The sequence below is a fragment of the Bombina bombina genome, chromosome 2 (genome assembly GCF_027579735.1).
Source record: "Bombina bombina isolate aBomBom1 chromosome 2, aBomBom1.pri, whole genome shotgun sequence".
Lineage (NCBI taxonomy): Eukaryota > Metazoa > Chordata > Amphibia > Anura > Bombinatoridae > Bombina > Bombina bombina.
Window position 1 is genome coordinate 1,214,231,352 of NC_069500.1, and position 17,026 is coordinate 1,214,248,377.

The 17,026-nt window shown below is 37.5% G+C and overlaps 1 protein-coding gene across 1 annotated transcript in view; it reads right to left on the reverse strand.

Annotated features, from left to right (window-relative positions):
• CRACD (capping protein inhibiting regulator of actin dynamics) overlaps positions 1-17,026 on the reverse strand; it is a 421,538-nt gene that overhangs the window by 275,064 nt on the left and 129,448 nt on the right. The gene's annotated exons all lie outside the window — the stretch shown is intronic.

A 17,026-nucleotide genomic window follows, 5' to 3' on the forward strand; every position in this document is an offset into this window, starting at 1 on the left:
GGCATTGCGCATGAGCGCCCAGTAAAGTGGCAAAAAAATTCCCAGCTCCCCAGAGGCTGTCCTAGCACCCTGGTCATACAAATACTCGTTAACGGCTTTTTCTTGTTGGAGCAGGCGGTCGAACATTAGGAGTATTGAATTCCAACGTGTCGGGCTGTCGCAAATCAAGCGCCTCACTGGCATGTTGTTTTGCCGCTGTATATCAGAAAAGTGCGCCATGGCCGTGGAGGAACACCTGAAATGGCCACACACCTTCCTGGCCTGCTTCAGGACATCCTGTAAGCCTGGGTACTTATGCACAAAGCGTTGTACGATCAGATTACACACATGTGCCTTGCACGGCACATGTGTCAACTTGCCCAATTTCAATGCCACCACCAAATTACTTCCGTTGTCAGAAACCACTTTGCCGATCTCCAGTTGGTGCAGAGTCAGCCACTGATCCACCTGTTCAGGGCGGACAGGAGTGCTGGTCTGGTGTGACTCTCTGCTTTCAGGCAAGTCAACCCCAAGATGGCGTGACACTGCGGTATCCAGGATGTGGAATAGTACCTGGGGAGCTGGGGGGGTGCCGTTGATGTGGAGCAAGACGCAGAAGAAGAGGACTCAGCCAAGGAGGTTATGGAAGAGGATGGATTAGGAGGAGTAGAGGAGGTGGCAGCAGGCCTGCCTGCAAGTCGTGGCGGTGTCACCAACTCTGCAGAGCCACGCATTCCATGGTTGTCAGCCGTCAACAGGTTTACCCAATGCACAGTGTAGGTGATATACCTGCCCTGACCATGCTTTGCAGACCAGCTATCAGTGGTCAGATGGACCCTTGCCCCAACACTGTGTGCCAGACATGCCATTACTTCCTTTCGCACAATCGAGTACAGGTTGGGGATTGCCTTTTGTGAAAAGAAATTTCGGCCGGGTACCTTCCACTGCGGTGTCCCAATAGCTACAAATTTTTTGAACGCCTCAGACTCCACCAGCTTGTATGGTAAAAGCTGGCGGGCTAAGAGTTCAGACAAGCCAGCTGTCAGACGCCGGGCAAGGGGGTGACTTTGTGACATTGGCTTCTTACGCTCAAACATGTCCTTGACAGACACCTGACTGTGGGCAGATGAGCAGGAACTGTTCCGGAAGAGAGAAGGAGTGGCGGATGGTTGAGAGGGGGCAAGGAGGACAGCAGTGGTTGACGTGGCTGAAGATGCTGGACCAGGAGGAGGATGGCGGCTTTGAGTTTGTGTGCTGCTTCTACTCATGTGTTGATCCCATAGGCGTTTGTGATGTGTGATCATGTGCCTTCACAAAGCAGTTGTACCTAGGTAGGTGTTGGACTTCCCACAACTCAGTTTCTTTTGGCACAGGTTGCAAATGGCATCACTGTTGTCAGAGGCAGACACACACAAAAAATGCCACACTGCTGAGCTGTGCGATGACGACATTCTGGTGGTGGCAACAGCATGCGCTGATTGCCGTGCTGTCTGGCTGACCCCGGGTGCCGTTGCATGCTGTCTGACTGTGCCACTAGCTCCGTGCGACGACTTCCCCCTGCTTCTAACTCGTCTCCTCCTCCTCTCTGTCTCCCCATCTGAACTTTCCCCCTGTTCTTCTTCTCTTCTAGCGGGCACCCACGTGACATCCACGGACGCATCGTCATCATCAACCGATTCACTTGTATCTGACAAATCAACAAAGGAAGCAGCAGCGGGTACAACATCATCATCATCACACCGTACGTCCATGTCTGTAATGCTGCCTGACTGAGACATATCACTGTTATCTACATCCTCTGTCAATCATGGTTGCGCATCACTCATTTCTTCCAAATGATGTGTAAATAACTCCTCTGCCAGATCAAGTGAAGCAGCTGTGGTGCTAGTGTTGGTGGTGGCGGCAGGCGGGCGAGTGGTAACTTGAGAGGTGCCCGTAGATAAGCTGGAGGAGGATGGGGCGTCAAGGTTTGGAGTGGAAGCTATAGACGATTGGGTGTCCTGTGTTAAAAAGTCAACTATGTCCTCCTCAGAACTTTTCGAGTTCATGGTACGTTTCCTCTGAACACTGGCCATTATTCTAGGGCCTAAGGGAATCACAGCACCACAACCACGACGGCACCTGCGGGGTGGCCTGCCTCTGCCTGTCATTTTTTTTTAAATGTACACTTACAATACTATTAAACAAGATATGAGTGGTGCCACTGGGCAAGTGGGCACAGTATACGCTGTGAGCCTGACACAAAAAAGCAGACTGATGTTTCACAGTCCAAAAAGTTTATTTTTTTTTAAAATTTACACTTACACTACTATTAAACAAGATATGAGTGGTGGCACTGGGCAAGTGAGCACAGTATACGCTGTGAGCCTGGCACACACGCTGGCAGGCAGGCAACTGCAATTAGATTACACTAGCAGACTGATGTTTCACAGTCAAAAAAGTTTTTTTTTTTAAATTTACACTACTGTTAAAATAGATATGAGTGGTGGCACTGTGGGCAAGTGGGCCGGACTCACACGCTGGCAGGCAGGCAGGCAACTGCAATTAGATTACACTAGCAGACTGATTTTTAACAGTCAAAAAATTTTTTTTTAAAATTTACACTACTGTTAAAATAGATATGAGTGGTGGCACTGTGGGCAAGTGGGCCTGGCACACATGCTGGCAGGCAGGCAGGCAGGCAACTGCAATTAGATTACACTAGCAGACTGATATTTCACAGTCAAAAAAGTTTTTTTTTTTTTAAATTTACACTACTGTTACAACAGATATGAGTGGTGGCACTGTGGGCAAGTGGGCCTGGCACACACGCTGGCAGGCAGGCAGGCAACTGCAATTAGATTACACTAGCAGACTGATGTTTAACAGTCAAAAAAAAATTTTTTTAAATTTACACTACTGTTAAAATAGATATGAGTGGTGGCACTGTGGGCAAGTGGGCCTGGCACACATGCTGGCAGGCAGGCAGGCAGGCAGGCAACTGCAATTAGATTACACTAGCAGACTGATATTTTCACAGTCAAAAAAGTTTTTTTTTTTTAAATTTACACTACTGTTACAACAGATATGAGTGGTGGCACTGTGGGCAAGTGGGCCTGGCACACACGCTGGCAGGCAGGCAGGCAACTGCAATTAGATTACACTAGCAGACTGATGTTTCACAGTCAAAAAAGTTTTGTTTTTTTAAATTTACACTACTGTTACAACAGATATGAGTGGTGGCACTGTCGGCAAGTGGGCCTGGCACACACGCTGGCAGGCAGGCAACTGCAATTAGATTACACTAGCAGACTGATGTTTAACAGTCAAATTTTTTATTTATTTTTTAAATTTACACTACTGTTACAACAGATATGAGTGGTGACACTGTGGGCAAGTGGGCCTGGCACACACGCTGGCAGGCAGGCAACTGCAATTAGATTACACTAGCAGACTGATGTTTCACAGTCAAAAACGTTTTTTTTTTAAATTTACACTACTGTTACAACAGATATGAGTGGTGGCACTGTGGGCAAGTGGGCCTGGCACACACGCTGGCAGGCAGGCAACTGCAATTACATTACACTAGCAGACTGATGTTTCACAGTCAAAAAAGTTTTTTTTTTTTAAATTTACACTACTGTTACAACAGATATGAGTGGTGGCACTGTGGGCAAGTGGGCCTGGCACACACGCTGGCAGGCAGGCAACTGCAATTAGATTACACAAGCAGACTGATGTTTCACAGTCAAAAAAGTTTTTTTTTTTTAAATTTACACTAATGTTACACCAGATATGAGTGGTGGCAACGAGCAAGTGGGCACAGTATACGCTGTGAGCCTGGCACACACGCTGGCAGGCAGGCAACTGCAATTAGATTATACAGGGGAAAAAAAAGCAGCCCTAAAAAGGGCTTTTTGGGGTGCTGTCCTTACAGCAGAGATCAGATGAGTCCTTCAGGACTGTAGTGGACACTAAATACACTAGTCTAGCTAACAATTTCCCTATAAAATCACCAGCAGCTACACTGTCCCTCCTCTCACTAACAATGCAGCTTCCGAATGAATCTAAAATGGCTGCTGTCCAGGAGCTGGGAGGGTCTGGGAGGGAGTGTCTGCTGCTGATTGGCTGGAATGTGTCTGCAGACTGTGAGATACAGGGTCAAAGTTTACTCAATGATGACGAATAGGGGGCGGATCGAACATCGCATATGTTCGCCCGCCGTTGCGAACGCGAACAAGCTATGTTCACCGGGAACTATTCGCCGGCGAACAATTCGCAACATCACTAATGATTAGCTGATTAGCTGCATTGATGAATTTAAAATGTTTAAGCAACATACTTCAGAATAAATAACATCTTCCTTGTTTTTCAGACTTCTGATAAATGCATGTGTAATTGGGGCTGTAAATTATATCATATGTTTTTATACACTCAGCAAGAGATATACTGAATATGGGATATATTTATATTAAAATGGAATGAGAATCCAATAAATATATCTGTATAATTAACATAATTATAATTAAATGCAGATAATATACTAAATATGGGATATACTGTATTTATGTTAAAATGGAATAATAATCAAAGTAAATATAGCTGTATGATTAATCACATCAGAATGCTACTTACAGATTTTCTACATAAATATAATCACTGTGTTTTAATAAATATTAACTGATCAGAACTTTGGAAATATTGTTACGTAAATATATAATACGTTTAGAGGTTACCACTGAAATAGAGTATAATTAATATTGTTACCTAGGTTATATCTAACAAGGTTGCAGGTTCTCAACAATAAAATTCATACCATATCTCAAACTAAAAATGGGGTAATATTATTTATATTCTCAACAATAAAATTCATACCATAACTCAAACTAAAAATGGGGTAATATCTAGGTCGGAATTCAGACCACTTGGACACAGGATATCAAAGTTATAAATAAACTCTGCTTCTTTCCTTAAAAGTTTTAATTCATAGTTGCCCCCCCTTCAATCCTGTCCTACTTTACTTAAACCCCAATATTTAAAATCCTTAATTTGTTTGTTATGTACCTCTGTGAAGTGTTTGTAAAGATATGTGTTCGTGATTCCTCTTTCAATACTGCAAAGATGCTCTCTAACCCTATCCCTCAGCATTCTTGAGGTCTCACCTATATAAACCAGATTACATGAGCATTGTAGCATATAGACCACTCCTTTACTACTGCACCTTATAGTATCTTTAATTTCAAAATCCTGCTCTATTCCTGGGATTTTTATAATTTTCTTTTTATTACTGTATCTACATGCCCGACATGTCAGGCTCAGGCATGAATAGAATCCTTTCACATCCATCCCCATAAGATCTTTATCTTTCTTAGTATAATTTTTAACTCTCTTGAATTCACTTGGGGCTATTAAGGTCTTAAAATGTTTTGATCTTTTATATATTATCTTAGGAAAAGGAGAGATCCTATCACCTATTATTGAGTCTTTTTTAATTAAATGCCAGTGTTTTTTTAATTATTTTCTTCATGATCCAGTGATCATTGCTATATTCTTTTATAAAGGGAACATCTATATTCTCATTAATAGTCACTTTTTTAGATTTAATCTCTAAAAGTTTTTGCCTTGGAGAGTTTCTGGCTCTTAACTTCGCTCTATCTATAAGTTTATTTTTATAGCCTCGTTCAGTTAATTTATTCCCTAAAATAGTCACCTGTTTTTCAAAATCACTATCCTTTGTGCAATTCTTTTGTATTCTCAGGCATTGTCCAGTGGGAATATTTTCCTTCCATTTGAAAAAATGGCAACTGGATGCATAAATATAATTGTTGGTATCAACAGGTTTGAAGTGAGTTTTTGTTTCAACCCTTTCTTCTTCTATTATAATATCTAAATCCAGGAAGGTGATCTTGCTTAGTCCTTTATCGTTACTATTCATTGATAGGAACAGGACCTCTAAAGATTTCATAGTGCCCTTCCAAATAATAATAATATCATCTATGTATCTTCTAAACATTACAGGAGCCGCACGAGTTCAGAGAGTTCCAAAAATATATTCTCCCATAAATAAATTAGCATAGCTCAGTGCCAATCTTGTACCATTGCTGTACCCTCCACTTGCAAAAAATACTTTTCATCAAAGTTAAAATAATTATGTTCTAAAATAAACTGAATGATAACCAAAATAAATTCTTTCTGGGGTTCTGGTAGTTCCATATCTTTGGAGAGAAAAAAGTTTACTGCTTTAAACCTAAATTGTGATTAATTGAGGTATAAAGAGACATCCCATCACATGTAGCCATAATATAATCATTACTCCATTCTAAATCTTGTAATATCCTCAGTAAGTCTGTAGAATCTTTTAAATAACTGTCTAATTTAGTCACATAATTTTGATGGAATCTGTCGACATATTGCAACAGATTGGCAGTTATCGATTTAATTTCAGGTACGATAGTCCTGCCCGGTGGATTTTCCATATTTTTGTGGACTTTCGGGAGAAAGTAAAAGATTGATATTCTTGGATCTTTTGGTTTAATATAATTGTATTCGCTATCTTTTAAGATGCCTGCTTCTTTCCCTTTATCTAAAACAAGTATTAATTTTTCAGTGTATTTCATTGTGGGGTCCAGATCTAATTTCCTATAAGTTTTTTATCATTTAATAATCTCTCTGCCTCTTTCTTATATTTTTCCGTGTCCATAATTACTAGGCCACCGCCCTTGTCTGCTGCTTTTATGGTTATTTCTTTATCATTTTGTAAATTTCTTAAAACCTCCTTTTCAACCTTAGTCAGATTGTTTCCACTATTATTCTTCTTAGTGTTACTACTTTTCCATAGGTCATCTAATACTAATTTCTTGAACATTATAATATTACTGCCTTTATATGCTGTTGGATAAAATTTAGACATTGTTTTTAAATAAGTATGTTTATATTATACCTGTTCAGATCTTCTTGTGTTATTAGAACAAAACCTTTCTAGGGGATTCTTTAGAAAATATCTTATAAGTGTCAGATTTTTAACAAACTTTTTTACATTAAGATGTGTTTCAAATTTGTTAAGGTTTTTTGTTGGGGCAAAGGAGAGTCCTAGTCCAAATACTCTACATTCGTCTGTAGTAAGCTTTTTTTTTGGCTCAAATGAAATATCCCTTTATTTATTATCCCTACTTCTGATTTTCTCTCTGTCTTTTTTATTCTGTTCTTTCCTCTTCTTTCTCCTCTGTTTCATCTATTGGTCTTTTTCTTCATCTTGACCCCTTTTCTTCTGTTTTGGATTTTATCATTGGTTTGTTTGAGCCTCCCTCCCTTGGAGGGCTTCTCCCTAAAAAAGCAGTTTATTCTGGTGTCAATTCAAGTACTTCACCATTTTTGTTTTCTGTTTTTAAGGGTAAAAATCTATTCCTTGTAGGTATATTAGCTGTATCTTCCTCCCATATCTGACCATTTTTTTCTATTTCTATTTGAAAATGTTCTACCACTATATCTTCCTTCTGATTGTTCATTTTGGTTATAACCTCTTTCTATTTGATTTAAGTATTAGTTATCATGTCTATAATAATTATTATGATAATAATTGTTTGGATTGTAATTCCTCCATTCTATATTTTCTTGCCTTCTATTGTAAAGCCAGTTTCCCTTATAGTATTGATTAGGCCTGTTACCTTCCCATCTTCCATAGAATCTATTCCCTTGATTATCAAACGTATCTTTGTGTTGTTGATCATTTCTATAATATTGGTTTGATCATAAAGTCTATTTCCCTGGTTATCAAATCTTTCTTTTTGTTGAATTTCAGGTCTCATATATCTTTGTTTAGGCCTCACATGTTTTTTTGTCCCATTCATCTTTTTCAACTGTCTCTTTATTAGTATATTGTTTCCTCTATTATATATTCTATCCCTGACTCTTTTTCATCCCTTTCCATCTTTTTCCATTTAGTGATTAATATATCATTTTTAAGTATTTCTAATCTTTCAATAATTCCCTTTTGCTTAACTTTACGTGTGCTGTCCCCTTTATAAATGAATATAGCAATGATCACTGGATCATAAAGAAAATAATTAAACAACACTGGCATTTAATTAAAAAAGACCAAATAATAGGTGATAGGATCTCTCCTTTTCCTAAGATAATTTATAAAAGATCAAAACATTTTAAGACCTTGCTAGCCGTAAGTGAATTCAAGAGAGTTAAAAATTATACTAAGAAAGATACAGATCTTATGGGGATGGATGTGAAAGGATTCTATCCATGCCTGACATGTCGGGCATGTAGATACAGTAATAAAAAGAAAATTATAAAAATCCCAGGAATAGAGCATGATTTTGAAATTAAAGATACTATAAGGTGCAGTAGTAAAGGAGTGGTCTATATGCTACAATGCTCATGTAATCTGGTTTATATAGGTGATACCTCAAGAATGCTGAGGGATAGGGTTAGAGAGCACCTTTGCAGCACTGAAAGAGGAGTCACGAACACATATCTTTACAAACATTTCACAGAGGTACATAACAAACAAATTAATGATTTGAAATATTGGGGTTTAAGTAAAGTAGGACAGGATTGGGGGGGGGGGGCAACTACGAATTAAAACTTTTAAGGAAAGAAGCAGAGTTTATTTATAACTTTGATACCATGTGTCCAAGGGGTCTGAATTCCAAACTAGATATTACCCCACTGTATTTATTACCCCTACTTCAGATTTTCTCTCTGTCTTTTTCATTCTGTTTATTTCCTCTTCTTCCTCCTCTGTTTCCTCTATTGGTCTTTTTCTTCATCTTGACCCCTTTTCTTCTGTTTTGGATTTTATCATTGGTTTTTTTGAGCCTCCCTCCCTTGGAGGGCTTCTCCCTAAAAAAGCAGTTTCTGCTGGTGTCAATTCAAGCACTTCACCATTTTTGTTTTGTGTTTTTAAGGATAAAAATCTATTCCTTGTAGGTATATTAGCTGTATCTTTTTCCCATATCTGACCATTTTTTTCTATTTCTATTTGAAAATGTTCTACCACTATATCTTCCTTCTGATTGTTCATTTTGGTTATAACCTCTTTCTATTTGATTTGAGTATTAGTTATCATGTCTATAATCATTATTATGATAATAATTGTTCGGATTGTAATTCCTCCATTCTATATTTTCTTGCCTTCTATTGTAAAGCCAGTTTCCCTTATAGTATTGATTAGGCCTGTTACCTTCCCATCTTCCATAGAATCTATTCCCTTGATTATCAAAAGTATCTTTGTGTTGTTGATCATTTGTATAATATTGGTTTGATCTATGTGTTTCCCATCTACCTTCATAAAGTCTATTTCCCTGGTTATCAAATCTTTCTTTTTGTTGAATTTCAGGTTGCATATATCTTTTTTTAGGCCTCACATGTTTTTTGTCCCATTCATCTTTTTCAACTGTCTCTTTATTAATATCTTGTTTCTTCTATTATATCTTCTATCCTTGACTCTTTTTCATCCCTTTGCATCTTTTTCCATTTAGTAATTAATATATCATTTTTAAGTATTTCTAATCTTTCAATAATTCCCTTTTGCTTAACTTTACATGTGCTGTCCCCTTTATAAATGATTGTAGCACTGATCACTGGATCATAAAGAAAATAATTAAAAAACACTGGCATTTAATTAAAAAAGACCAAATAATAGGTGATAGGATCTCTCCTTTTCCTAAGATAATTTATAAAAGATCAAAACATTTTAAGACCTTGCTAGCCGTAAGTGAATTCAAGAGAGTTAAAAATTATACTAAGAAAGATACAGATCTTATGGGGATGGATGTGAAAGGATTGTATTCATGCCTGACATGTCGGGCATGAAGATACAGTAATAAAAAGAAAATTATAAAAATCCCAGGAATAGAGCATGATTTTGAAATTAAAGATACTATAAGGTGCAGTAGTAAAGGAGTGGTCTATATGCTACAAAGCTCATGTAATCTGGTTTATATAGGTGATATCTCAAGAATGCTGAGGGATAGGGTTAGAGAGCACCTTTGCAGCACTGAAAGAGGAGTCACGAACACATATCTTTACAAACATTTCACAGAGGTACATAACAAACAAATTAATGATTTGAAATATTGGGGTTTAAGTAAAGTAGGACAGGATTGGAGGGGGCGGCAACTACAAATTAAAACTTTTAAGGAAAGAAGTTATTACTTTGATACCATGTGTCCAAGAGGTCTGAATTCCAAACTAGATATTACCCCATTTTTAGTTTGAGTTATGGTATGAATTGTATTGTTGAGAATATAAATAATATTACCCCATTTTTAGTTTGAGATATGGTATGAATTTTATTGTTGATAATATAAATAAAGTTATTTTAATATTATGATTTTAAGAAACTTTAAATAATGTATTTGACCTAATTCAATAGTAACTTTTCAAATTTAGATTTTTAAAATATAGAGAAAAGCAAAGAGAATTATGAGGTTTGATCCAATTAACTGCCCCCCCCTTTATACACTATGGTTTTGATCTAGATTCTAACCACTAAGATTTTTTTATCCAAAATGATGTTAAATGTGAACATTAATTATAGGACAATGTTATATATGATTGGAACATAAAGTTAAAATGTTTTCCTATTTAAAGTGGTAACAATGTGAACTTTCATACTGTGTAAATAGTTTTTATTGTTTAGTATAATCTATGAAATGTGCACTTTAGACCATTTATATCTATGTATCAAATATTTTTTAGAATTTTTAAAATATTTATATTTGCACTCTTTGTGACTGTATTAACTGTTATATATAAATATGATATATGTAATGAAATATGATTACTGGGGCACCACAAAAATGATATTCTCAAAATATCCAAAGTATGTTTCAAGAGGATAAACCCTGTTCTAAAAAGATAGAATATGCCAATAATATTATTGCCTCTGTGACTTTAAATTTACGAGAGACTTTGGACCAATCAAAGAGAAGTAAGGTACTCAAAAGAAGGAAAGGAAGGCTCAAACAGCATCTTGATAAAGCCCGAATAAGAGGGTGAAACGCGTAGAAGTTGATAAGCAAAGAACCACTGAACGTATTTACACCCATAGGATCTGTGTCAGCAATAAAACAAGTGTTTGCGAAGTTCTGCAAACTGGTAGTACTAAAGCGCAGAATTGCTGACAAACTTTAATAGCAGATAGCAGTTGCGCAAGTAGAATATTGGAGACTAAGGATTCAAATTACTCAACGTATGGTGACGTATTGTGACATCAGTAGCCGAAAGCCGAATTCAGCTGAGTTTTAAACTTCTTTGCTTCTCTATTTTTACTTAATTACATATTTTATTCTCTTTATTTACTTATTACAATATTTTTGCTTGATTATTAAGCCACTTTTCTGTTATTAAATTTAGGGGTCGATCTCAATCCTTATTAAAAAGGAACAATAATGTACTGCTGGTAGCTAGCTGGTGATTGGTGGCTACACACATATGCCTTTTGCTCCCAGTAGTGCATTGCTGCTCTGGAGTTCAGCTTAGCTATGTTTTACACTTTTGCAAATGTTAATCACGTAGTTATATACAAGCAATAAGGCAATAGTAAAATGCTCTAAAAAATGACTTACTAACCCTTTAAATATTCCAAGGCTGACTTATAAAATAAATATAAATAAAATAATTTTTTAGCTTATCTAGTTCCAAGCTGACCAACAAGCCAGTTTCCAAATTAGTAACAGTGTCCACTGCAGCCTGTGTAATGCTATGCATAAGCCTTGCCTTTGCTTAGCATATGCTCATAGTTCTTAGGCAGCATATGGAATTACACCAGGAAACCCACTCACAGCTGCTTCATCTTGCTGGAGTTTTTTGATACATTTTTGTGTGATGTGCTATTTACAGTATCATCACATAAAAACGTTGCCAGGTTATTTTTCAAAAGGGACTTTCCCCTTTCAATTAGAGTAACCTGCCATAAACAATATACCGTGTGCACAAAACCACTATTTAAACATCACAAAAAATGGACTGCACTCTCAAAACGGACTGGGTATACATATCATGACCCTGCAAAATTCACAGCCCTGGGTGCTCACCAGCACTCACAGTCAGCTGCACAGCTTTCAGGGACTCAGGCAGTTAAGCCCTGGGTGCTTACTAGCACTCACAGTCAGCTGCACAGCTTTCAGCGACTCAGGCAGTTAAAGGGACACTGAACCTAAAAATTTGATTTCATGATTCAGATAGAGCATGCAATTTTAAGCAACTTTCTAATTTACTCCTATTATCATTCTTTCTTTGTTCTCTTGCTATCTTTATTTGAAATAAAAGGCATCTAAGCTATTTGTTTGGTTCAGGACCCTGGAAAGTACTTGTTCATTGGTGGATGAATTTATCCACCAATCAGCAAGAACAACCCAGGTTGTTCACCAAAAATGGGCTGGCATCTAAACTTACATTCTTGCATTTTAAATAAAGATACCAAGAGAATGAAGAAAATTTGATAATAGAAGTAAATTAGAAAGTTGCTTAAAATTGCATGAAAAAATTGGGTTCAGTGTCCCTTTAAAGGGGCAGTAAACCTAGAAAATAATGTTATATAATTCTGCACATAGTGCAGAATTATATAACATTATCTTAGCCAAACTTTATGCAACATAATATTGCCGGTGAAATTTGATTAAAAAAAGAGGGTTTTTCAGACCGCCGCTCTTGCTCTACTGAGCGGGTCTGTCTTTCACACTGAGCGCATCTGGGCAACTGTCTAGTCATAGCCCGGCCCGATCGCGCCATTACACTCAATGCAGCTCGCTCCTACTCTGTGTGATAGCGGGAGCGAGCTGCATTGAGTGTAATGGCGTGATCGGGCAAGGCTGTGACTAGACAGCTGCCTAGATGCGCTCAGGGTGAAAAACAGACCCGCTCAGTAGAGCAAGAGCGGCGGTCTGAAAAACCCTCTTTTTTTAATCAAATTTCACCGGCAATATTATGTTGCATAACGTTTGGCTAAGATAATGTTATATAATTCTGCACTATGTGCAGAATTATATAACATTATTTTCTAGGTTTACTGCCCCTTTAAGCCCTGGGTGCTCACTAGCACTCACAGCAGTTAACCCCATACAAGCCTGGATGCAAAGCCTATAGGGAAAATTACAATACAAAATTATTAACACAACACATTGAAAGTCTGGCACCCTATTGTAAGAACATAGCGTAATAGCTGGCATCTATGATTACGGCATTTAAAAAAGATATGAATGAAAAAATCTGGATTATGGAATAAGTCCGGATTTTGGAATTCTGGATTTGAGGGTTGGAGCCTGTAGCAAGAAACAGACAGGTGACTGAGAGAAACTAAAATAGCAGAGGAAAGGGAAGGAAGATATCTATTTGTTAATATTTATCTTTTTACAACGTTTGTTAGCACACCCCATTTTATAAGGTCTACAAATGTCCCATCAGGGGATATAAACCTTATTTTTTTACGTAGATATTCAAGTGTATGGAGTTTGTACTAGAATGTCCTATTGGTTATTATCTGTAGCCAAAGTCAATATATCAGTCTTGTATGCTGAGTTAAAGGGACAATAAGGTCCTTTCTCTAATGTTGTAGTTTCTCAGTGGTCTGCACGCTGCCATTTTGACACCAGAGGGTGTAATGACAACTAATGAGCAGTGATGTATCTAAGGTAGGCTGCTAGGTCCTCTGGAGCTTGCACGTATCTTTAGCAATGTTTGCAACAGTGTATAACTTTACTATCAACATTATTTCATACTGACGTTACTATCTCTTTAAAGGGACATTCTAAAGCAAAAATTGCATGCTCCACTTTGCTAGAGCTTGCAAAGGGATTAAACACATATGTAAAGACCTGGGTGTGTACACAGCTACCAATCATCTTGTTTGGGAGCTGCAATATGTTTTGGGAGGTTAGATAAATAGTAAACTAGAGTCAGTAATACAAATACACTTGCTAACAAATGCAATGTGTGCAGTTTTTGCATTAGAATGTAATTTTAACAGTATAAATTATTTTTGCAGTAACATTCACATATAGGTGACTCTACTGTAGCAGCACCAGTCTATTGGGAAGGGGAAATAAATAATGCTTATCTCAGTGGGCAGCCAGACTCACACTGCTTACACAATGGTAATGCGTCTTAGATTGGTTTTGCTAATCATTTTCCCCTGTCAGTATATTTTCTTTCTGGTCACATAGTCAAAAGCATTCACTAGATTGGCCATCACTAAATGCAGGTCACCTTGGCTGTGCTTGTTTAAGCAGATACCTCAGGGCAATTTTCAGACCACATTACCCATCACATATAGGTTAATGGATTTCTTTTTCATCACAAATAAAATTAACAGCACAATAAAAAATACTATTATTTTCCTAATTAACATGAAGATACCATAGACAAATGCAAGCGTTTACATACATAAAATAGAAGCACTGTCTTCATGCTACAAATTACAAATGAACCAGCATAAATATTATTGTAAGTTATTACTGTAAGAACCATATCAAGATTACACTGAGATCATTCAGTCAATGCAAGCTATAGAAAGAAACTAACAAAATATGAATGAAATATATATTTATTACTTATCTGTTAAAAAGCAAAATAAAAACCAGTGAATATTTCTTAAATATATCACATTTAACATTCCAGAATATCCAAGGGATATATAAGAAGGAAGGAAAAAAGCGACATAACAGATCTATAAAAGTGTTAGTTTTAGAGACATAATGATGGATTCTAAGCAAACATTACCTTAGAATAGTATGTAGATGCATTTTTTTTAAATTATAGAGTACATTGAGGTCCATTTATAATCCTTTAGAAAAGCTTATAAGAGCAATAAAAAATATTTTATAGCCAGCACATCTAGGCAAGTATCCCCGTTTGTCTTCCCATAGAAGTAGTCTGTATACATTGTTGCCAATGTACCAGAGAGCTCTGGGTAATATATGAAAAATTAGATATACAATATTTCACAGTTTTTGCTTCCATAGTGTGTCTGACCACTTATGGGGTAAGTGCAGCAAAAGAGAAACCACTCCTGGACAGCTGTTTCAAGTTTATTAACCCCTTCACTACTTCGACTTTCAGAGAAGAACTTGCCCAAAATACCGGAGAATTTTTAGCATTTTTGTTATCACTCCATTTAAACAGAAATAGAGCCTTGTTTTTTTATATTTACTGGTCAAAATTATATATACATATTTTTTAGTAGACAACCCAAGGTATTGATGTAGGCCCATTTTGGTATATTGTATGCCACCATTTCCCCACCAAATACTGCTTGTGCAATCATGTCACAAATGATTGTATAAGCTTATCTGGGATCACCTTTGTTCAGAAATAGCAGACATATATGGCTTTGCCATTCCTTTTTGATAATTAGAATGCTGCTAAAAAATGCATCTGCACACCACACTTCTATTATTCCCAGCATTGAAGGGGTCAGGTAGATTGTAAAATTAATTTTAGCTGTAGTGTAGAGATTACCTTCCCACCTAACACTCTCCCCACCCTGATCCCTCACACACAGCTCTCTTCCCTCCCTCACCCCCCAATGGTCACCACCATCTTAGATACTGGTATATAGTCTTCCAATATGAAGATTTAAAGGGACACTGAACACACATTTTTTCTTTCATGATTTAGATAGAGCATGAACTTTTAATCAACTTTCTAATTTACTCCTATTATCAATTTTTCTTCGTTCTCTTGCTATCTTTATTTTAAAAGCAGGAATGAAAATCTTAGCAGCCAGCCCATTTTAGGTTCAGCACCATAAATAGCGCTTGCTTATTGGAGGCTTACATCTACCTACCAATAAGCAAGCATAACCCAGGTTCTCAACCAAAAATGGTTCGGCTCCTATGCATCACATTCCTGCTTTTTAAATAAAGATAACAAGAGAACGAAGAAAAATTGATTATAGGAGTAAATTAGAAAGATGCTTAAGATTTCATGCTCTATCTGAATCATGAAAGAAAAAAATTTGGGTTCAGTGTCCCTTTAATAAAATTTAGTTTTTTAATTAATTATTGTTTTTATTTTTTCTATTTTCTGCAGTGTAGGATCCCCCCTTACCATCCAACCTCCTTGATCTCTACCAAACAGCTCTCTAACCCTCCCCCTTTAACTAGTGTCCGCTATCATAGGTACTGACAGCTGTCTGCCAGTACCTATAAAACACTTATTTTTTTTATTTTATTTCTGTAGTGTATTGGTCCCCCCACCTCTCTTCCTCCAACGATCGTTAGTTAGGGACCCCCCTTTTTACTCCTGTGTAGCTCCCCATGCCTCTTCCATTATTTTTATTTTTTTTTGCAGCAGAGGGGGGAGGGAGTGGGATGGCGCTATGCTGCAAACAAAATAAAGGGAGAGGCATGGGGAGCTACAGTTGAGTACCTCTCCCTTTATTTTTATTTATTTGCAGCATAGGGCCATGCCGCTCCCTCCCCCCTCTGCTGCTGGACCCCCCACCTGCCTCCTGGATTCCCTCCCACAACTCCCGCCAGCACCAGCAGATGATCCTTACAGATGGTGACCCACACACAGTAACGTGCTCCGGTTCCATATGAAGACAGATGCCATGACCTCAGGAAATCCAGCTCTCGGCTGTAATTTAACAGCTGAGACGGCTGGAGCTTCCTGCAGCTCCGACGTATACATACGACGTGCAGTACAATAAGCAAAGTACTATACGACCTATATACAAAAAAAATCATAAAAGAACCATAAAAAAATTATTGTATAGCAAATCAGCGCATCTACGCAAGTATCCACACTTGCCTTCACATAGAAGTAGTCTGTAAACGTTATTACCAATGCACTAGAGAACTCTGGGTAAGATATGCAAATTAGATATACAATATCTCACAAGTTTTGCTTCCATATTGTGTCTGACCCCAGAATCTCCTTATGGGGTAAGTGCAGCAAAACAGAACCACATCTGGAAATCTGTTTCAAGTTTATTAACTCTCATCAGCAGAAGATATGTTTGTTTTCCTGCTTAGTGAAGCTTATTTCCAGGCAAAAAACAATATTCATTTAGGTTTATGAGAAGATAAACAGGTGCATTGGTAACAACATT